The sequence below is a fragment of the Macaca fascicularis genome, chromosome 4 (genome assembly GCF_037993035.2).
Source record: "Macaca fascicularis isolate 582-1 chromosome 4, T2T-MFA8v1.1".
NCBI classification, from domain to species: Eukaryota; Metazoa; Chordata; class Mammalia; order Primates; family Cercopithecidae; genus Macaca; species Macaca fascicularis.
The window spans coordinates 158,485,537-158,508,359 of record NC_088378.1 but is presented as its reverse complement, the minus strand read 5'-3'; the positions used below and the strand labels follow the sequence as shown (position 1 = coordinate 158,508,359).

At 42.6% G+C, this 22,823-nt stretch overlaps 1 long non-coding RNA gene across 1 annotated transcript; it reads left to right on the top strand.

Annotated features, from left to right (window-relative positions):
* The first annotated feature begins 1 nt into the window (after window position 1).
* LOC135970696 (uncharacterized) lies at window positions 2–14,297 on the top strand. Its single transcript, XR_010586532.2, has 3 exons — window positions 2–106; window positions 1,514–1,661; window positions 2,414–14,297. It is a non-coding gene; the product is annotated as an uncharacterized lncRNA (long non-coding RNA).
* Window positions 14,298–22,823: the final 8,526 nt, after the last annotated feature.

Here is a 22,823-nt window from a genome sequence, read left to right as displayed (position 1 = left end):
GTCTTTAACTGGTGAATGACAGGTGAGAGGGAGGTGTAAATACTCCAGCTTCCGTGGTCCCTGGCCAGGACAGCAGTGACAGTACACAGGAAGATCTGGAGAGACGGTAAGTCACATCTCAGCATTTCCTTTCCTGAGGCTTTGCTCAGTGTTTCACCTTGTCCCGGCGTCCTCCTTTCCTTCTGGGGCCCACTTCTCACCAGTTTTTCCTGGCAATATTCCTTAAGTGAATCACTCAGGGTCTGCTTCTGGGGAGTCCAACCTCAGAGAACACAAAACCCAAGTGGAAATATTAGTTCCAACACCCAGAATCAACCCAGCATCCCCTCAGCTTAGAAGATTTCTCAACATTTTGAGGTTCAGGCTTCGTAGGTCATTTCATAAAGATTCTCAGAGTGAAATAATCTATAATTGTGTTACACAAGCATAATAGGCAACTGTTTTTCCACTCTACAGGGTCTTCTAGAAGATCCCAGCTCAAAGTCAGTACCAAGGCCCTAAGGGAAATTTTGCTTCCTCAGTCTTAATTCGGAACAACCCAGGCCTTGGCCAAAACTTGCAACCAAGACACCCACAAATCACATCGTGTTCCCCTCTCCCTGTAGCCGAGCAAATATCAAAGTCAACTGGGGCTTTGTATAGCATTCACCAACTTTGGAAAACTTTTCAAAAATTGTTTTAGTTTCTTATTGTCTCCTCAGAGTCTGGTAATTCTGGAAAGAGGCCTGTAGATTGCCACTTGGGGAGTCCAGCAGAAAACTAATCCTGCAACTCCAGAAAGCTGGACAATGACCCCGCTTTTTCCTTTACTGGGAGCTGTCAGCTCTCTCCTTCTGCCTGGCCCTTGGAGCCTTGGGATTGACCCCTATTGCTCTGCAGAGTGGGCTGCACTGGACACAGTGCAAAGAGTAAAACCAATTATTCAAATGGGGAGAACTGCAGTTACTCGAGCTTCTCCTGCCTTCTATTTACGTAAACTTCAAGAACATCTAGTTTAGGAGAAGCATTCACATTTGATTCAACATGACACACTCCCCAGGAAACTTTCCACAGTGCCCACATCACTAGAGCCTGGACTTGCTATGATCACCATGGCCCTTGGGCCAACTCTGGGAACATTCCGAAGATACAAGCTTGGGCCAGAAGCCTAGAGAGAAATACCCAGAAGTCCTATTGGTTATTCCATCTCAATACACACTTCTCAGACAAGGGCTTGTAGGAATGCAGATAGGACGGGAAAGGAGGTCTCAGGAAAGCTCTCCAAGTCCCATTTCTTAGTCTTAGCTTCCCCTGTTGAAGGTACTGATGGCCTTGGAATGGTGGACTGGGACCTGGATTTTCATGTATAGTTTAGTTTCTACAGAGTGTGCTTCCCAAGCTTTGTGAAGGAAAGGAGAAGCTCTGTGGGAAGGAAAAAGATGGAAGTGGGGAGAGGAAAGGAGAAGCAGTCGGTAGCAAGGTTTGCCTTGTGTAGGTCGTGACTTATTCAAGTTTTGCTGGACATGCGTTTTAGGGCCTTGTTTTCACCGTCAACGCACAGATCTGAGGGCGGCCTAGTGAGCACATCCCCCCGCCTCCCCCCATCGCAGGAGTGTTTGTGTTGGAGGAGGGAGTGTTAAATTCCAACCTCAGTACAACTCTTGAAGACTCTGCCAGTTCAGGTATGGCAAACAACAAAATGTATTTTTGCTTTTCTTTTCTCTTTCCTTTCTTGCCAATCAGAGTGAATGGATTTTGAGCTTTCATTGGTGTTGTTTAAATTAATTTTTGATGAAAAAATAAAGTTGGTGGCAGGGGAGTGGGAGTTAAAATTATAGCCTGCTCTATGAAGGCAAAGTAATTTCTGGAGGGTCATGAGCTGCCACTGAAGCGTGGCCTGGAGTTAGGAACAATGTACTTGCTGTTTCAGGAGCAAATCCAGGCTGGAGTAGGCTCTCTCCACATAACTCCGGATTGGATTTAGTTCTGGATGCATGCAGACCTCTCTGGCAGCTGATGGACAAGCTAGGGCTGTATGAGCATTGGCCTGTCACTGGCCTAGACTTTATTCTTTAGTTCTGAGGCCACAGCATTTCATATGGACTTATGATTCCAGTGAGAGAGGGAGAGTGGAGAAGAAACTGGCGTGGCCCCTTGGCTCCTTTATTACCTACGATAGTGCTTGGCGTGCCATAGGTGCTCATCATGTGCATGTTGAGTAAAGAACTTACCAAAGCAGCCCTATTCTCTAAGTCGTTCACTGAGGAGGTGAAAGTAAGATACAGGGGGTGCTATTAAATGAGAGAAACACACAAGGATCTTCTTAATTTCTCTCTTCCTAAACCTAAAAATTAGATGTGCCATTGAGCTTTGTGAGAAAGGGGATGAAAGAAGCATTACTTGAAGTGAGTCATCCATGCTTGATCTACTCTAGGGGCAAGAAACCAGTTGGGTGTTGTGCATAAGGACGTGGACCCTGCGGCCAGACTGCTTGGATCAGTGTCCTCCCTCCACCACTTTGTAGCCATCTGACCTCGGGCAAGTTCCTTCACTTCTCTATGCCTGGGCTCCTCATTTATAAACTGGTGATATGAACAGAGCCTATGTTCTAGGATTGCTGTGACACTTACATAGAAATAAGTCAACATATATATAGCGCACAGAACAATGCCAGGCACACAGCAGTGCTATTTATGGTCTTCTTCCTTCCTCCTCCTCCTCATCCTCCTCTTCCTCCTCCTCTTCTTACTTTATGCCATTCTACCAGATAAACACTATTTTATTTATTTTATAATTTAGGAACTGATTCTAAACTATATTAAGTAATTTGTTTAAGGTCGAGCATCTAGTGAGTGCTGGGCACTGTGTTGGAGCTTCAGTCTGCCTGATTTCAAGGCCTGTGCTCCTTTCAAGGTGAGGTGTTTGACACATCCCCTTCTTGCCATCCTGGTGGCATCCTCTCAACCACCAAAGCTTATGAAAACATGCCACTCAGGTTAGCTTCCACCGGACACTGACAGAGGAGCAATTATACCTGTGCCAAGGAAAGTTCTCAACGCCAATAAGGGTTCTGGCTACTGTGGTATACTTAGAGGAAATGAATTTAGGAAGTTTTAATTAAGATTTCAAGGACAAGAAGAGGAAAATATGAAGGAGATGGAATAAATATTCTTTGACTTTGATTGGGAGGGTCAAAATGCCCTTTCGCTGTCTCATGAAGATTGAAGTTCTAGGATTCAGGTATAGAATTCTTTGCTATTGGGTATTAAAAAGCAATAGAGCTCCAAATATATGCAATCAATTTATCCCATCTTTAGGGAAACCTAAATCTAAGCCGCCTAGTATAGAGAACCACTTGTCCTGTGAGTAAAACCACTTTTACAAGACTTAACAGAGAATAGGAGCAGGAAAGAGACCAACATAAGGCAGTTGCTAGAGAACAGAATTGTTTTACAGTTCTGACTTCACAACCTCATTTTCCTGACCTGATAGTTCTGAGATAAACTTCTCTGGGTGTATCTAGAATCTATTTCTTCTGTGAGGTGGTCACCAGGCCTGGTGACCTTTTAAGTTTAATGTATTAGAGCCAGCTGGGTCTTTGAGCCAGTGTAAGGAGACCATGTGAACACTTGTAAGCCATGTTTCTTTGTCCAGTAGCGTTTCAGTGCTACCTAAGCATCTGTACAGCTATTGTGTCTGACCTGCTCTGGTGATTGAAACATATAGTTGGAACAGGAGGCAGTGTTTTTTTTTTCTTTTTCTCCAATAGATTTCTAAAACCTTTAAATGAAGTATTGCATATACACAGAGAATTACATAGATCATAAGTATATAGTCCAGTGAGCTATCACAAAATGAATGTACCTGTGTAAGTGCCACTCAGGTTAAAGAATAGAGCATTATCAGCTCCCAAGAAACCCACTGAATATTCCAGTTTATCATGCTCCTCCTTCTCTCCAAAGGTTACCACTGTTCTGACTTATGATGCCATGGGTTAGTTTTACTTATATTTGTATTTGAGCCACATATAATTAGAATCATACATTCTGTGTTCTTTCAATTCTGGCTACTTTCACTTACTGTTACATTTGAAAGTTTCAGTAGATTTGCATGTAAAAGGAGTTCATGTATTTTTATTGCTGAATAGTTTTCCATTCTATAAATATACTATGAGTTATTTACCCATTCAACTGTCCATTTAATGGTTATTTAGGTTGTTTAAAATTTGAGGTTATTATGAATAATGCTGCCACGAACATTCTTATACATGTCTTTTGTGTATATTTCTGTGGGAGTACGTATCTGCAAGTGGAATTGCTGAGTCAGAAAGTGTGCATATAGTACTCAGCGTTAGAGGAAACTTGCCAAAGAGTTTTCCAAAGTGGAAATGTGCCAATGTATGCTTCCATCAACAGTGTGTATGTTCAAAATCCTTGCTAACATTTGGTATTGTCAGGCTTTTAAATTATGATCATTCCAGTAGGTGTGTAGTGGCATGTCATTATGTTTTTAATTTTTATTTTCCTGAAGACTGATAAAGTTGAGTACCTTTGAAAATGTTAATTGGCAATTTGGCTACCTTTGGTGAAGTGTCTGAACATGGCATTGTGTTATTTGTCTTCCTTATTGATTTGTAGTTTTTATATATTTTGGACATGCGTTCTATGTGTTGCAAATAATTTCTCCCACTATATCGATTGCCTCTTCAGTACTTTAGTGGTATTTTGGGGTGAACAGAATGTCGTAAAATTAAAGGACCGCAACATATCTTTGCCTTTGTGATTAGGACATTTTGTGACTATTTAAAAATCTTCTTCCAAGATCATAAAGATATTCTCCCATGTTAACTTCTAGAACAGGGGTTGGCAAACTATGGACTGTGATCCAAATCCATTCTGCCAACTGTTTTTGTAAATAAAGTTTTATTGGGATACAGTCATGCTCATTCATTTACACATCACCCATGATTACTTTTGTGCTACAACAGACCTTATGGCACACAAAGCCCAGAATGTTTATTCTCTGACTCTTTACAGAAAAAGTTTGCCAAACCCTCCAGAAGATTTATTGTTTTGCCTTTCACATTTGGAATTGATATTTGTGTATAGTGTGCGGTAGGGATCAAGATTTTTTTCCATATGAATATGTAATTGAACCAGTGTCATTTATTAAGGGATTATCCTTTCCCCATGATTCCCTATGTCATAAATCAATTCAAGTATACATATATGCATGGATCTGTTTCCAGATTTTCATTTCTTTTTATTGGTCCATTTTTCTATCCCATGACCAATGCCACTCTGTTTTACTTGGTTCACTTTTAAAAGTGAGTCATGATATCCTCCCATTTCATTTTTCTTCAAGATTGTCTCTGTTACTGTTAAGACTTGACATATCTATATTAGTTTTCGAATCAGCCTGTCAATTTCCTCAAAACACCTTCCTGGGATTTAGATTGGCATTATATTGATTCTGTAGATCAATTTGGAGAGGTTTGACTTATTTACAGAGATGAGATCCTTCCAGTTCATAAAAGTGATGTATTTTTAAATTTATTTAGGTCTTCTTCAATTTCTTTCAATAATATTTAGACCTGACATTGATATCCTGTGCATATTTTTAATTGGTTTATCTCTAGGTATCTTTGATGCTATGATAATTTATGTCAACACTAACTTTTGTGTAAAAGAAAAAAATGACTAACTAGTCACCTACTGATATGGTTTAGCTCTGTGTCCCCATCCAAATCGCATGGCAAATTGCAATTCCCAGTGTTGGAGGAGGGCCTGATGGGAGGTGACTGGATCCTGGGGACAAATTTTCCCCTTGCTATTCTCATGACAGTGAGTTCTCACATGATCTAGTTGTTTAGAAGGGTGTAGCACTTCCCCCCTCTTTCTCTTCTTCCTTCTCTGGCCATGTAAGATGCACCTCCTTCTTCTTCATCTTCCACTGATGATTGTCAGTTTCCTGAGGCCTCCCCCGCCATGCTTCCGTGCAGCCTGCAGAATCAGGAGCGAATTAAACCTCTTTTCTTTGTAAATTACCCAGTCTCAGGTAGTTCTTTATAGCAATGTGAGAACAGACTAATACACCCAGCAAATGCCATGCCGTAGTGGAAATATAGTGGAGACCTAAAACAATATTACATGTTCTAAGAAATAATAATTGTTGGGTGGTAAAGGGAAATGACAAGCCTGGCAGGAAAAAATAATCACACACAGCACATGTATATACACATACTCACTTAAGTGTCTGTCTCCTCCATGAGTTGAGAATGCGTACTGGTATTGGCTCACGTGGCCTTGGGCTATTAAGACTCTATGACAGAATGGAAAGAGTGTTAGTGGAATGTCAGGACTCCTGGATCCTAAGCTTGGTTCTTCACAAACTAGTTGTGAAATTTCAGGCAAAGCTCTACTTAACCTCTTTAGATCTCAGTTTTTACACCTCTAAAAATAGAGTTGGCTCTAACATTGACTTATAAATAAGGAAAAGGAACCCTTTGTTTCCTGGTGAGTTTTGACATAGGGATATCCTGGGTATGATTTGGGGGGGTCTGCCTGCCAAGAGATTTCTTAAAGAAAAGCTATCTCCCCACTAGTTTGTGAATGCTTAGTAATTCTTTGACAGAAAAAATGTCTCTGAGAGAGGGGATCCCCTGAGGTGAACAAGCAGAGGAATAACAGATGCAAGAAGAGATCACAAGGATCAGGCACAGGTGTCTTACCTGAAGTACATTCCAAAGGTGGAGAAGGTTCAGGAAAAAGCATAGAGGCAGAAGCTGGCAGTGCCCATGCAGGGACTTCCCTTTGAATCATGAAAGTTTCATAGAAGAGATGAATTAGGATTCTGCCTTAAAAGTATTTAAAGAAAGAGTTACAATCAATGGACAAAAAGTGCTGCCATTTCTCTTTATGTTTAACAGTGATGATGAGGAGTGGGTGGAGCAGCAAAAACTGTTTGTCAGAATTCATGGTCCTTCTCACCTAGTAAAATATTCACCCTGGAATCTTTCCTGATCTTTGATCCCTGATCCCTGCTGCCCGATCAGAGACTCCATTCCCAGAACACCCCTGCATCTGGGTTGTGTCAGTAGAATATATAAAATTGGTATTTGTTACTTCTGAACCACGACCATTGAGAAGCATGTGTGCCTTCTCCATCTTTTTTTTCTCTTTATATGGCTAGAACCTAAGGACTCCCAGTTCCCAGGAGATAGTGGAGCCACAAGATGTAAAGAGCCTGCCTGAGCTTTGTGCTGCTATAACAGAATACCTGGGACTGGGTAATTAATTAAGAACAGAAATTTATTTTTCACAGTTCTGGAGGCTGGAAAGTCCAAGATTAATGCACCAGCATGTTAACTGCTTGGTGAGGGTCTAGTCTTTGCTTCCAAGATGGTGCCTTCAATGCTGCAACCCCTTGGGGGAAGAAGAGATGTATCTTCACATGGTAGATAGCAGAAGGGCAAAAAGGGATAAACTTCCTCTATCAAGACCTATTATAAGGACACCTAATCTGATTCATGAGAGTAGAGACCTTATGGCTTAATCACCTCTTAAAGGCCCTACCTTTGAATACTATCACACTGGCAACACTTGAATTTTGGATGAGACACATTCAAGCCATAGCAGAGCCTCAATCCTTGAGTTATCTCATTGAGGAAAGTGGTGTGCCTACCAGGAATACTTGCACCAGACTGTTTGGTGAATGAGAAATAAAATTCTGTTGTGTTAAGTCACAAAAGTTTGAGGTTTATTTGTTACAGCAGCCAATGTTAACCTAAATAATACAGTTTGTTTCCGAAACAATTCACAGTATTGACAGGAAAGGAATAAAAGCACAATGTTGTTATATGACTGCCGTTTCACCTAGGAAAAGGAGAAAATGTGAAAGGAGGATAACTAAAAATAAAGTTTCCCCAAACTTTTTAAAGTCACTGGAGAATGTTCACAATTTATATAAAAATAGGATGATAATAATGTCAACACGTAATATCTGTGCCTAATAGATTTGCACTCCCCCAAGTTGCATTTTAATTTCCCTAAATTGGCTCATGACATATTCTTATGTGGGATTCAACATTTAGCAACAAATAAGACTTCCTTCTCTCTTGGCACTTCTTACTCCTCCCTTTCCCCCACGCATCCATATCCCTGCTGCCTTCTCCTTCCCACAAAGCTCATTTTTGGCAAAGTGGTTTTTATAAACCACACATTTTAATGAATTAAGTGTAGTCCCACGATCACACTTACATTCTCCTACAGTCCCCTGACTTCCACACTCCTACAGCTATGGGAATTTTCCCTCACACCTCCAGAAAGGAAAAAAATGAATTGAAAATTTTGTCTATAAGTAGAAAAGTTATGCACAGAATGTGATGGTTCTCCCACTTTTCTTCTTCTTTTTCTTTTTTTTTTTTAATGCAAGAAGGAAGATGATTTTCAAACATTGCACGTCCTCTGAGAAACTAAAATATTCAGTGCTGTTTTCTTTTGGCAGTAGCATAATTGGTTGTGATCATAAACCCACATAGTTCCTTTTATCCTTTTTAGTGGCAGCTTCACGGACTGTCTTCTACCCTGTCAAAGAAGAGAGTTGGGGTGTTTGACAGCAAAGAAATTTAGGAGAATTTCAGAGCAGAAAAGGACCATGTACATCATAGTTTCTAACCTTCTTATTTTACTGCTGTGGATACTGAGGTTCATAGGTGGTTTAACTTGCCCAAAGTCATGGGGTTAGCCAATAGCTCCTGGGAAATTTAAGCTATACCCAAATTTTACAGTTTGTATCACATGAAGTTTCAATCACACAATCTTCTTGGATCATTGCAACAGCTGCATGATGGTACTAGAACCACCCTCTGCTAGAGAAGTGAGAAGACATAAGAATGCTCATCAGAGTGCTAGGCCTTAGAATTGCATCCCTGACCACTGAGTCCATGTTCTCAAGTCCACCTAGCATTTTTTTTTTCCCCATTTTTTTGTAGTGTCACCAAAAAAAGCATTAGACACTTGGCCAGGGTCTGGAGTTACCTAGACAAAGGGCATAATCTATGCTCTCCAAGAGCACACAGTTTAGTGAGGGCAGATAAATAAACTGGTGATTCCAATCCAGTATGATCAATGCTTCCATCTTTTGCACTTGGCATGCAATCATTTCAGAAGCAATGGTTGCATTTCCCAAGGGGGAAAAAAAAAAAAAACAGCAGCAGTGGTAGCAGCAGCAGCAGCAGCAGCAGCAGCAGCTGGCTGACTCATCAAATGAGGAGGCACCAACAGCTTTGCCTCCCAACTAAGGAACATCTTACTCAAACTCCCTCCCACCCCCCATCACCACCTGTAGGCTTGGAACCAATAAAGGCTTTGGAAATGAAAGATAATGTGCTAATAGGATGTTAAAACAAAACCACTCTCACCACCCACCACCAGAGGTAGTTTGTGTAAAGGCGTTATTCCCGAGCCTCGCGCTTCATTTCATGACTCCAACTTGTGGCACTTTGCTAGGTTTGCAAGTGTTGCTTATCCAGAGAGCTCAGAGATTGTTTTTGGCAAAGGACTCAAAGCAGGCAGATCCAACCCCTCTCACTGTCTCTTTCTTGTTGCCAAAACATAAGACTCTTAGTTTAATGGAAAAGTCGTGTGAATTTTGCTTCCAAGGAATAACCTGAGATTACAGTTAAAATTAAGTAGTAGAGGAAGGTTGGGAATTAGAAAAACTAAAATCTGGTCCTGAAAATTAATACTGTGTATATCATTCCTTTAATACTGTGTATACAATACCATTAATGCTGTATATTAATTTTAGCTCTTGAACAAGGCTATTCACCTCTTGGTTTTAGTTTTTCCATCTTTGAAATAAGAAGAGTGAACTAAATATTTCCTAAAGTCTCCAACAATTCTGGCAAGTATACATTCAAAATTTTGTTATTTAATTTTAGAGAATATTTATTGAGTTCAGTTACCATTAGTTATGTGCCAGTCACTGTGGCACACACTGGTGAAAAGAGGTGAGAGGCCCAACTGCCTTTCAACATGGCTGAGAGACTAGCTAGGGAGTGGAGCAGTTAAAATTTAGCAGGAGGCATGGGTTTGAAGAGGTGTGCACAGGAAGCTGTGGGGCACAGAAAAAGGGCACTGGGCACCTCCAGGTTTACTCGATCTTTCTCCACTGATAGGAATCAGAACATGCCACTCTAAAATATGCAACTTTAACATATTGATTATTTTGAGCTGAATGAACAGCAGACGTGAGAAAGGCTCTCTGATCTCTCCCTTTCTACCTGAAAGCTGACACAGATTTCCTACAAAAAAAGTGTCTTCCCTTCCCTGTACCAGGAAGAAGAGAACATTCCTATTACTGAAGACAGACAGTGAATGTCAAGATGAATCTGTACAAACAAACCTACTAAAACAACCTTTATCTTCCACTAGTTTCTCCAATATTTCCTAGTCACTTTCCCACAATTTGCTGCCTCGGTCCAAACTCCTTTTGCTTTTTTCTTGTCACATCTCCACAGTTGATCATTCTTTGTTGAAATGGTATATACTGTCTCAGGCCTCTTCATTTCTTTTTTCTATGAAGGCTCCTATGCCATGCAAAAATATTAACATCAAATAAAATGTATATGCTTTTCTCCTGTTAATCTGTCTTTTGTCAGTTTAATTCTCAGGCCCAGCTGCAGAACCTAAGAGGGTAGAGGAAAAATCTGTCCTCCCTTACACCACCTTTGCTCTTCCCTGGGAGATTGGTCTACATGGACCACGTCAACAAGACTCCTGGGCCATCTGGTTTCTTGTTGGCTTCAACTGACAGGCAGCACTTTAGGAGACTCAGGGAGAAAGGAGAGGCAGCTCTGGAGTATTTCTTTCTCTCCCTGGAAGGATGACTCCATCAAGTATCACTGCTCATCCCAAAGTCACCTACTGTCTCCCTTACCTTCTCTCTTATGACCTACAGATAATGAGAGCTCCACTGCTGCTGCTAATCCAGAGTTTCTATACCAGTTCCTGTAGTTTCACTTAACTACACCCACAACTTTATAATTAGTTCCTTGTAAATAAACTTTCCTCATATTTAGCTTGATCAGAGGGTGTCATCTGTTTTCTGTTGGGACCCTGGAGGATGTAGGCATGAAAACCACTTTTGAGATGTGTATATATTGGAGGTAGTAAAGGAGCAGTTAGTTAAAAGGAAAGAAGGGGCAGGAGAATGGGGAAAGTGTCCCAGAGGAAAACAGAGTTAAGTCTTAAAAGATGTCTTGAAAAGACGCAATGTCTTGAAAGAAATAATGAGAAGGAAGAAATAATTTCAGAGAGAAACATGTGGAGGCTCAGAGACTTGAAAGTGTCCTAGGGAAGTTGCAAATGATCCAGGTGACTGCAGGGAAGGACTGGTAGGTGGGAGGATGGTAAGTGATGAGGCTGGAGGGGAGGTGAGGGAGAGATCATGAAGGACTCTGTATGTTCTGTGAATGAGTTTGGGCTCTATCCTGAAGACAATGGGAAATTACTGAAAGATTTTTAAGCAGAAAAGTAACATAACCTGATTGGAATTTCAAAATATTCCTCTGGTATGTAGTGTGGGAGAAAGCAGGACTGGAAGCAGGGAGATAGTTTGGCATGTTCCTTCAATGATCAACGCAAGAATCAGTCACAATATGAAATGTGGTAGTGGTGGTGGGGCAGCAGGAAGTATGTGTGAGAACTATTGAGGAATTTGGTGAGGAATTGGGTCCGGCAGTAAGTCTGAAATGATGCCCAGATGTTTGAGTTGGGTCAGTTAATAGATGTTGGAATCATTCATAAACAGACGGGATCCTAAAGGGGGAACTGTATTAGTCTGTTCTCACATTGCTATAAAGAAATATCTGAAACTGGGTAATTTATAAAGAAAAGAGGTTTAACTGGCTCACAGTTCCACAGGCTGTACAGAAAGCATGGTGGCATCTGCTTCTTGGGAGGCCTTAGGAAACTTACAATCATGGTAGAAGGCAAAAGGGGAGCCAACATTTTACATGGCCAGAGCAGGAGAAAGAGAGAAAGAAGGAAGAGGTGCTACACACTTTTAAACAACCTGATCTCATGCTAACTCACTCACCCACTATCACGAAAACAGCACTGAGGGGATGGCGTGACCTATCCATGAAAACTACACCCCCTTGATCCAGTCACCTCCCACCAGGCTCCACCTCCAGCACTGAGGGTTAGAATTCGACACAAGATTTGATGGGGACACAGATTCAAGCTATATCAAGAACTAAACTCAATTAACTCTTCATTCGTTTTTTTCCAGTACCCTCAGGAACTTGCCCTGATCACTGGCTTTTTTTCAACATTCAGCCTGCCTGTTTCCCTTCAGTGGCCTCTGCTATTATGACCTGGCAAGTGGGGATCATATCAGTTCCTTCCTCACATTTAAAAATTACTGAGTGAATACATGCACAGTTCCAGGCACAGAGTAAACATTGAGTAGAGGTTACTATGAAAACCAATGTATAAACTCAGTCCAAAATATGGTTATAAAACATCTTTGCTCATTCAATACATCCTTTTCGAGTGCCTACTTCATGCCTTTTGTCGTTTATTCCTTATGTGGGCAACTGTCAAAAAGCTGTGAGAAAGGGCTTATGCCATTTAAAAAATTTCTTATCTCTCTTTGTATTCTTCTCCATTTCTCCTTTGTTCTCCCTCTCTTCTTCTTCTCTTCCTCTTCCTTCATTTTCTTTGGCTTTCTTTTTCCTATATGCATACAGTTTTTGTGTCTGGGAGAAAAAAAGTCTAGAGAGCTAGATTTTTAGAGAACATTAAAAAAAAACTTGCCTGGATTATTGATTCATAGCTTTATAATGCACTCAGTATAGTAAGGACATTTATAGATTTCATGAGCTGTTTAATATCTATTTGTGGAGCACCACCATGTGCAATCATCTTGGACTCATTATGTTTCTTTGACTGCCCAGTGAGTCATAATAAGCCTCTGAAAAATGTAGAATAATGGTTTAGAACTAGAGGGAATGAAATAGCAGTCAAAGTCAAATATAAAATTATTAGTACATATAGTCTGTAAGAGTAATCAAGACAAGGAAGGGATAGAGGGCCTATTATTACATGCACATGTGTGCACATGCATGTGCAGGCACACAAACTTTAAAGGGTTTGCAGTAGAGGGGAAAGTAGCTGGGGAGCCCTATGAAGAAAATTCTTGAAAGTGACGGGTTGCAGATCTATTTTCCATTAAGATTCAAACACGTGGGGGTAGGGAGCTCAAATTATGGGGAGGAAATAGAAAAGCCAATGGAGAACCTTTTGAGAAGATGAAGCCCTGTACTGAGAGGATAAAAGAGACTTTATTCTCCAGCAGTTAAAATGAAGAGGAAGAGATCATTTCTAAACAGGGCACAAGAAATAGCTTCATTTCTCCCTATTAACCTCTGTTCCCCCAAAGAAAGCCAGTTGAAGCAAGCAGGACAAAAGAATTCTATGTAAGCATAGTGAAGAATACCTTCTCTGATGGGAGCCATATTTTGAAAAAATATTAATGTAATTTTCTTTTTCAATTTTACAAGTATAGATCTTTATTTCTAATTGGTTCCAAGGTCATCAGCCCAGAGGTCTGTCGGTGTGTTCTATGGTGTGCAAAGGGGAAAAAAGAGTGATATTCAGCATTTGATATTTAAAACAGGATTTCAAGCAAGATAATAGCCTTGAAAGAAGACTTTTCTTTTTCTTTTTTTTTTCTGAGACCCATCTGAATTGCTTTATCTCCTCTTTTGGCCTATGTACTGAATTCTTATCATTTTATGTTATCTTTGCATCCATTTTGAATATAAATTGGACTTTCTCATACAGAAGCAGGATTTTATCTTCTTCGGCACAGTTTCCAGTTTTCTGCCTCCTCCCAGTTCCTCAAGCTGGTTAATCCAGACATCTGCCCTATACAACTCCTTTCACCTGGCAACCACCTCCCTAGGGAACAGTTAGACACAGCCTACTTGACTTGCCTCACTGACCTCCACACCCCATGTGGACTGCACGGATGTGCACCAGTGACTACTTCTCAGCCACAGCACAACTCCATGGAATTCAGTCTGCTTGCTCTAAACTTACCAATTAGAACTCCCCAAGGGAAACTTGCTTCGGTAATGCTCTGGACCCCAATAAAGGCTTTGACCCACAGGTTTTTCTCTTTTCCTTGCGTTCTGCCCACTGAGTGAGCACATATGTCCCTGATGGCGCCTCAGTTCCGTTGGTCCTGCAAAGCGTGCTGCCCTCCTTTCTCTGGGATCTGTAAGTAATAAACTGCTGCTTCTGGCATTTCATGTGTTCTGTGGAGTTGCCTCCTCTGTGTCTCACCTGACCAACACATGTGAACCTAACTTCTTTCCAAATCATGGGTCTTCTAGAGAATGGCTATCTTGGCAGGAATAAACTGGACACAGTCCAGATAAGAGCCACAAGGGCATCTGCCAGTACAAACAAATTTTCTGTGAGAGGGGCACCTGGTCACAGGTCGAACACTTAGGCATGAGGCTGTCCACCAAGACAAAGAAGCACCCCAAGAAAGGCACACTGTAAACATCTACAGGAAAATCCTTGGAGCCCTGTCAAGTCAGCACTAGAGTTTATATTCACTGTCTGGAGAGAGACCTCAAGAACAAATTAGAAATACAACAGCCTATTTGGCACCAACAAGAATGACTCAGATCTACCAGTTCCCCTGCAGGGTAGAAAAGTTATTCTTCTGGAGACAACAGGTAGGCCATGAAGCTTGCTGGTCCCTGGGAAGAGGAGATACCACAGAGGAAGACAGGCAAGCCCTGCTCTTCTTGTCCCAGGAGATGATGAGAGGGAAAATGAAGAGAGAGTGAAGGGGAGGGGGCTGATTTAGGACTGTCCAAAGGATTTAATGCAAACACCAAGGAGGCACTGAGACAAAACAAAGGAGCATTGTCAAGGGGATGGAGTGGGACTGGGGAGAGATTTGCCCTTCTGGAAGACTCTATAAGTTGCTATCCGGTAATGAGAGATTGAATATACAAATGGACAATGACCAGACCATACTTAAAAATAGAACTCTGGCCGGGTGCAGTGGCTCACACCTGTAATCCCAACACTTTGGGAGGCCAAGGCGGGCGGATCACCTGAGATTGGGAGTTTGAGACCAGCCTGACCAGCATGGAGAAACCCTGTTTCTACTAAAAATACAAAATTAGCTGGGCATGGTAGTGCATGCCTGTAATTCCAGCTACTCGGGAGGCTGAGGCAGAAGAATTGCTTGAACCTGGGAAGCAGAAGTTGCAGGGAGCCGAGGTGGTGCCATTGTACCCCAGCCTGAGCAACAAGAGTAAAACTCTGTCTGAAAAAAAAAAAGGAACTCTGACCCACAATCTGCAGGAATCTGCCTACCTTATCTATATAACACCCCCTTAATCTACAATAACCAGCCTAGGAAGCCAGTCTGCCTGAAGTCAGACTTTCAGGAAGCCAGATTGCTGTCTCTAGTAACAATCAATGAAGCTGAATAGTAACTTCTGGAATAATCTGCAAAAAATGACCAGAACTTTATGAATAATGGACGGCTTCCCTAATTTTTATCCATGCTTCCAATGTAGGGCCAACCAGAGAAAGGCAAATATTCACCCCTAAGCAATCACATAGGATGCCCTGCCTCCTAGTGAGCCAGCCGCCTCCAGCTTCCCACGCCAGCCATCTCCAATCAGCATACACCTGAAGCCTTCCCTTCATTCCACCCTAAGGCTCCTCCACTCCTCTGCCCGCCTTTGCATTGCTGCCAAAAGTGACAGTGGCAGACTCCCTTGCTATAGAAAGCTCTGAATAAATAGCCTTTGCTTTTCTCATTTGGTTGGTCTTCGTCTATTTCTACAGTAGAGAAGCTTAGAATAGAGTCAGTTGGTCTAACGTGAGGGCCTCTATGGCAGGAAATAGATTGTCTAGGCTGGAGAATTGAATGAGGAATCAGAGTGTGTTACAAATGGCTATAGCTGAGGGAAGACAAAGTCACCCAGAGAGAGCTGTCAGCCCGGACCAAGTGAGAGGAACCAGAACAAGTATTATCCTGGCTGTGAACTTGAGCTATGAACTCCAGTGGGGTAAGTGGCTAGCAAGAGACTCCAGGAATGAGGCCCTGGACCTTGACCTGTTTATTCTTCCTTCTATAAGAAGACACGTAAGTCACATCCCTTCCCCTATATACCAAGAAACTATCTGGGAGAGGAGCTGCAGAGAAAAGTAGAAGTGTGAAAAATTGGAATGATTGTGCATTTTTACTTAAAGAGGCTGGGTATCCATTAAAGGGGCTATTTAAATGACTGCATCATCAGCTTTGCTGTTATTTCCCCACTAACCAGCTCACCCATAAAAGCATATCAGTTATAGGAAAAAATATTAAAACCATATTTTCTCTGCATGTTTAAGTTGTAGTTAAGCAAATTTTATAATTCCATAAGAACCGAAACTAATGTATTTTCTTGTTCCTGTGCTAAACAATTCTGGGATAAAGAATAGGTTTTTAGTTGAACAATGCTGAGATCAGGCAAAAACAACCCAGCTACTTGCTCCAGTGAATACCCACTCCTGGAAAATAAGACTGTGGAGCTACTGAAACTGCTGACTTATCAGGACTAACGGGTCACTCATCAAAGCTCGCTTTTATATTCTTACCTTGTGGTGCCTACCAATCCAAAGCTATTGTGCCATAAGTTCTGCCCAATCCCAACCAGTTCCCTGCCTTTCAATACTCACCTAAGAATCACCCAGACTAGGCCCTAAAACCCTAAATAATCCTCCCCTGACTTCTCTCTTCTGAGATGCTACTGGATTCTGTATCGAGATCAAGCTGATGTTCTCTCTTATTGCAGTAAGTCTATAAAAACCTAGCTTTGCTTAACCAACATTTTTTTTTCTGGTGGTGTTTTTGGACACTCCACAGCCAGTGCCATTATGCTTTAAATTGCGTGGTCTGGCTATGGAATGCTAGGGGAAAACAGCCACAGGTAACAAGTTAAGCTCATAGCTACAGGAAACAGATGAATTATGTCTGAGCAAAAGTGACTACAACCCAGAAGACCAAAGGTTAGAAGTATACATCCAGGAGAAGCTATAAACACCTATCCTAGTAACAAAGACATAAGACATGTAGTTTCTGTACATGGAATAGACCAATCACACCACTTTTATTTTCAGTGATTTTCTGTACACACAAAGAACAACAATTAAATTGAAGAAGAAAACAGTATACAAAAGAACATATAAAATACCTACGTAAATGTATGCACAGATATTATGCATAGTTGAGACCATGCAAGTTCAGGGGTTCTTTTTCCATACCTTGTATTAAATTCACCCAGTATTTAGGGAATATGACATGGTTTGGTTGTGTCCCCACCCAAATCTCATCTTGAATTATAGCTCCCATAACCCCCACGTGTCATGGGGGTACTTGGCGGGATGTAATTGAATAATGGGAGTGGATTTTCCCATGCTGGTCTCATGACAGTGAATAAGTCTCATGAAATCTGATGGTTTTATAAAGGGCCGTTCCCCTGCACACACTCTCTTGCCTGCCACCATGTAAGAGGTGCCTTTGCTCCTCCTTCACCTTCCACTGTGATTGTGAGGCTTTCCCAACCGTGTAGAACTGTGAGTCCATTAAACCTCATTTTCTTTATAATTTATAATTGTAAATAATTTCTTTATAAATTACCCAGTCTTGGGTATTTCTTCATAGCAGGATGAAAATGGACTAATACAGAAGAAAAGGAAGGAGGAAGAGAAGGAGAAGAAGGCCCTGATTTTCCTAAGGCATGTCCAACGATTCCTGTTTAATATGTTCACTTTGCACACCCACTTAGCCCACTCCCTTCCCATGGCCCCAGGCTCATGCTTCATGTTGTCCACATAAGCATTTCTATTGTATCTTGACACCAAGCATCAATTCCTCAGTTATCTTAGTCTGCAATTCTCATCCATGTCATCCTCAACATCTAATGCTTTATTCCCTCTCCTTGGCTGTCAGTGAGAACTTGGAGGGCACTTGCTTCTATAGTTAACTCTCAGATGAGGGTTGGCTGAATCTTGGAAGCATCTAGGACATTTGCTCAGTACCACCTCAGATAAGCTGTCATCTCCCTGCTGTCAGTTCTGATTGTACTGCCCTGGTTTCTTGGGCTGCCACTGCCTCGTGTCAGGCCCTCTGAAAGACCTCTTTCTGCAGCTGATATCTCTTGCTTTCTCTGAACACAGTGTCTGCCCACCTGGGAGGCTCAGAGAAACCAAACCCTCCAGTGTGACTCAGCAGAAAAGAACTGGGTTGCTGTTGCTGGCCAACACCATCCTGTTTCTATTTTTCTCCTCATACAGCTGTTACTATCCCAGAAAGTCACTTTCTGTCCCTAAACATCTGTTCTCCAAACATCTTTTTGCCTGTCAGTCCTCCCACCCTGTAGATTTTCATATTTCATCATTGTAGTACCATCTTGTTACAACAAAACTGGTTGAAAGAAGTAAGATTATATAAGTTGGGGGACAAAAAGATTTCTCACGGGGAAACAAATATGTAACTTTAAGTGCTTAAAAGTAAAAAAACAAACAAACAAAAAACAAAGAAAACTTTTCTTTAGAGATGGGGTCTTGCTCTGTTGCCCAGGCTGGTTTTGAACTCCTGGGCTCAAAAGATTCTCCTGAGTAGCTGGGACTACAGGAATGAGCCACCACATCTGGCTCTAAGAAAGTTTTTTTTTTTGTTTGTTTGTTTTTTAAAGAAAACATTGCACTTATTTTGTGTAACTTCATAGCACTGAAACACTGAAACAGTTGGTGGAAATTATAGAAATGGAACTCTTTGCTATAACAAGGACGCTCTTGTGATAGCTCTTGGTTACAGCAGCTAGACATATTAAATGAACAAGCCTACCTGTAAAGTTCCTAGATTTCAGTGCAGAATATTTCTGTGTGTTCTCTTTGTGAAAGTCTGTCAAGCTTATGACCTATGTACTTTTTTGTATGTATGTTATTTTTCAGTAAAAAGTGCAAAAAATGAGCAGACCCATCCCTTCATGCATGTGTGTTCTATTGGTGGGGCTTTTGAAGCAGAGACCAAAGGACATCTTTTATTTACGTATTTATTTTTTTTGAGACGGAGTCTCGCTCTGTCACCCAGGCTGGAGTGCAGTGGTGCGATCTTGGCTCACTGCAACCTCTGCCTCCTGGGTTCAAGCGATTCTCCTGCCTCAGCCTCCTGAGTAGCTGGGATTACAGGCACCCACCACCATGCCTAGCTAATTTTTGTATTTTTAGTAGAGATGGGGCTTCACCATGTTTGCCAGGCTGGTCTCGAACTCCTGACCTTGTGATCTACCAACCTTGGCCTCCCAAAGTGCTGGGACTACAGGTGTGAGCCACGGTGCCCGGCCCAAATGACATCTTATTTGGACAATCATAGGAGAGTGATACCTAGGACAGAAAGCTGAATAGTACCTCAGTTTCTTTAGACTTCATGATTCTGTTTCTTCCTGAGATGGAGAATTAGCACAGTGTACAGGCTCCTGCTGCCAAAATCAACCCTTGAGAAGCCATAGAAGCAAGAGGGAAAGATGAATTCCAGGAACTGACAACACTTGCAACAACCGAAAACCTTGAGAAATCTCTGGAGTGATAGCAGCTTGTCTTGTCTGGCGTGGGGCGGGGGACATAGTGGCTACAGCTGGGGGCTGAGGGCAGAGGCCCAAAGCCATCTTGGGAGAAGAGGCTGGAAGTCAGCTTTACAAATTCTGCTCTGGTGTCCCCACATCTGCTCCACCCGGGAGTTGCCTGAGGACAAGCCTTGACTGCCCCAGCACAGAAATGGCTACAGTGGCTTGGTGCTGGTGCTCTGTTGTCTGAGGGTGTGGGGGTGAGGCAGCACTCATATCTGGCAGAAGAAACCCTTATGGAAGGGGGAGTTGATGAAAATAGAGGGCGTCTGAGCAGCTGCACTCAGGATCCCGCTAACCTTCACTCTTAGCCCCCAGGCTGGTGGGTGGCCACCTTGGAGACAGCCACCTACATGTGCTGAATCACTCTAAGGGTTTCAAGTTAAACCTCCCCACAGACGTTTCTGGTGAGTGACGGACAGTGTCTTGGGTGGCTGGGCTCCCACCCTGCCCTGGTGCTTATGCCCTGCCACTCCCGTGGCCCTCTGGGATGCGCAGCACTGGAACCCCTCAGTGGTATTCTGGGGGACTGCAAGTTCACCTGGGCACGACCCTGCTCCTGCTGAGTACTCCTGCTGAAAAGGGCCACAAACTGTGAAGAAGTGTTGCAAGAGTTGGGATTCAAATGGATTCTGATTAATATGAGTGAAGAAATAAGGGAAGGTAATATCAATATAAAATACTGGGAAGAAATTGTAGGAATAAAGAACTGGAAGCACTAGGTCTGAAAATAATGTGGATTCAACTATGCTGCTCTCCCCAGTGCTCTGTGAACATTGCTCATTTATATACTCACTAGAATAAGACAGGCGCTATTATAAAGCCCATTTTGCAGATGAGGGAAGTAAGGCACAGAAAGGTTAAGTAACTTGTCTGCAATTATAGGCAGAGCTGGGATTTGAACACAAGTAATCTATCTCTGTGTCCAGCCCTTAACCATTCCACCGGGTCTCACACTTGATTAAAGATCTCAATGGCAGGCATGGTGGTACACACCTGTAATCCCAGCTACCTGGGAGTCTGAGACAGAATGATCCCTTGAACCCAAGAGTTTGAGTCTAGCCTGGGCAGCACAGCAAGACCCTGACTCAAAACAAAACAACAAGACAAAACCAATCAAAACATAGCAATGAATGGGGAAAATGGTAGAGGGAGTATAGCTGAAGGAACTTATGGGTTGCAATATTAGACTAAGGAGCTTTTCTAGAAAGCATGAGGAACGTATGAAGTAATAGAAAACAAAAAAGAAAAGGTAAGAAATATGGGGAACAAAGTAGAAGTGCCAATATTCAGATTATTGGACCTAGAAAAAGAGAAGGATTAGAAAATAGGAGGCTCTATAATTCTTTTTTTTTTTTTTTTTTTTTTTTTGAGACGGAGTCTCACGCTTTTGCCCAGGCTGGAGTGCAGTGGCGCGATCTCGGCTCACTGCAAGCTCCGCCTCCCGGGTTCCCGCCATTCTCCTGCCTCAGCCTCCTGAGTAGCTGGGACTACAGGCGCCCGCCACCGCGCCTGGCTAATTTTTTGTATTTTTAGTAGAGACGGGGTTTCACTGTGGTCTCGATCTCCTGACCTTGTGATCCGCCCGCCTCGGCCTCCCAAAGTGCTGGGATTACAAGCTTGAGCCACCGCGCCCGGCCAGGAGGCTCTATAATTCTAAACCAAATTGCTCAAGGAATGTTTTTACCTCACTCCTGAACTGACAGCAGGGGTGGGATTCGGCACCTTCAATGTCTGTCTTTCCCATTCCTGCCAGTGGTGAGGAATTTGTCAACGAAATCAGGAAATCTGAATTCACCATCCCTGCTGACTTTCACTGAAGGAGGCCATCCTGTCCAGGTGAATAGCCAGTTCCAGCATTTGGGGGTTTTTGCAGACAGAGTAACAGGGTGTAGAAATCAGAGGCACATAAAGGTTTGGGGAATGGGGCAGCAAACTGGTCTCTCCAGGATATTGTTAGCTGCATGGAAACATGGACAGAGCCAACGGGAAAGGGTGTTCTTTTAGATCTTTTAGTCAGAAAACGATAGCCAGTGGGCCAGATCCAGCAGCTGCCTGTTTGTAAACCATCTTTTATTGGAACACAGACACGCCCGTTCATTTACTGATTGTGGTTGTTTTTGCCTTACAATGGCAGAGTCGAGTAGACAGAGACTGATGGCCCACAAAGAGTACAAATTATTTACTATCTGGCCCTTTACAGAAAACGTTTGCTGAGCTCAGACCTGGATTCATGCTTCTGGGTTAAAATCTGTCAGGACATCCTGCTTGTCCCCTCGTGCATCCCTCCCTCCCACCCACCGTGTCCACAGGAGACTTCCTCTACCCTAGCCTCTGTCTTGTTCCCCCCACACTGGGCTCAGTCACTGGAATTCATCACTCATGGGTGGGCTCCCAGTGGGATGGTTAGCTCCTCTGCTTGCACCTGGGTAATTAGAAGGGTCATTTCATATTCCTCTGTGTTTTCAGAGGGGCCGCCCATCTGTGCATTCGGGCAGGGAGGGCTCAGCTCCCTTAGTGGTGGTTGGAGTGAAGGAAGGATGAACCATAGACCAGAGGGTAGTTCCTTCAGCCCCAGGCAGCACTCACAGCTCACTTAATTTGCACAAAGCATACAGAGGGAACCTGACCTCTTGCTCAAGAAAGAAAAAAAAAATAGAGCTGGAGCTGGGACTGGGAGGAAGAGAAAGGGCTCTCTTCTGGATGGGCGGCTGTTTGTGTTGCGTTGGAGTCCTCTGCCTGTACCTCCATCTGCCCTGGTGAGATAACATTTCACGATGAGAGCTGAGGAGGTGGCTCCCTCCTGCAGAGGTGCATGACTTGGCTGAAGTGTTTTGCTTCGCTGGCACACGTCTTCTCTTTTCAAGTTAGATGAGCTCACACATCCCCCTTGCCTGTTTGCAAAGTCCATATGGGAGATGAAGGCGAGACGGTTTGACTAAGGGCAGAAGGAGGGAGTGAAGAGGAGGAAATGTGGGAGCGGGGATGCCTGGCCAGACTGAGCCTTCCTCAAATTAGGTCACTGTTTATATAAAAAGTTAAAATTAAACCAAGGACTATTTTCCAAGGTTTCTGACACTGGACATGACTCCATGCAGCATCCCTGGAATGCAGTGCAATAAACATCACA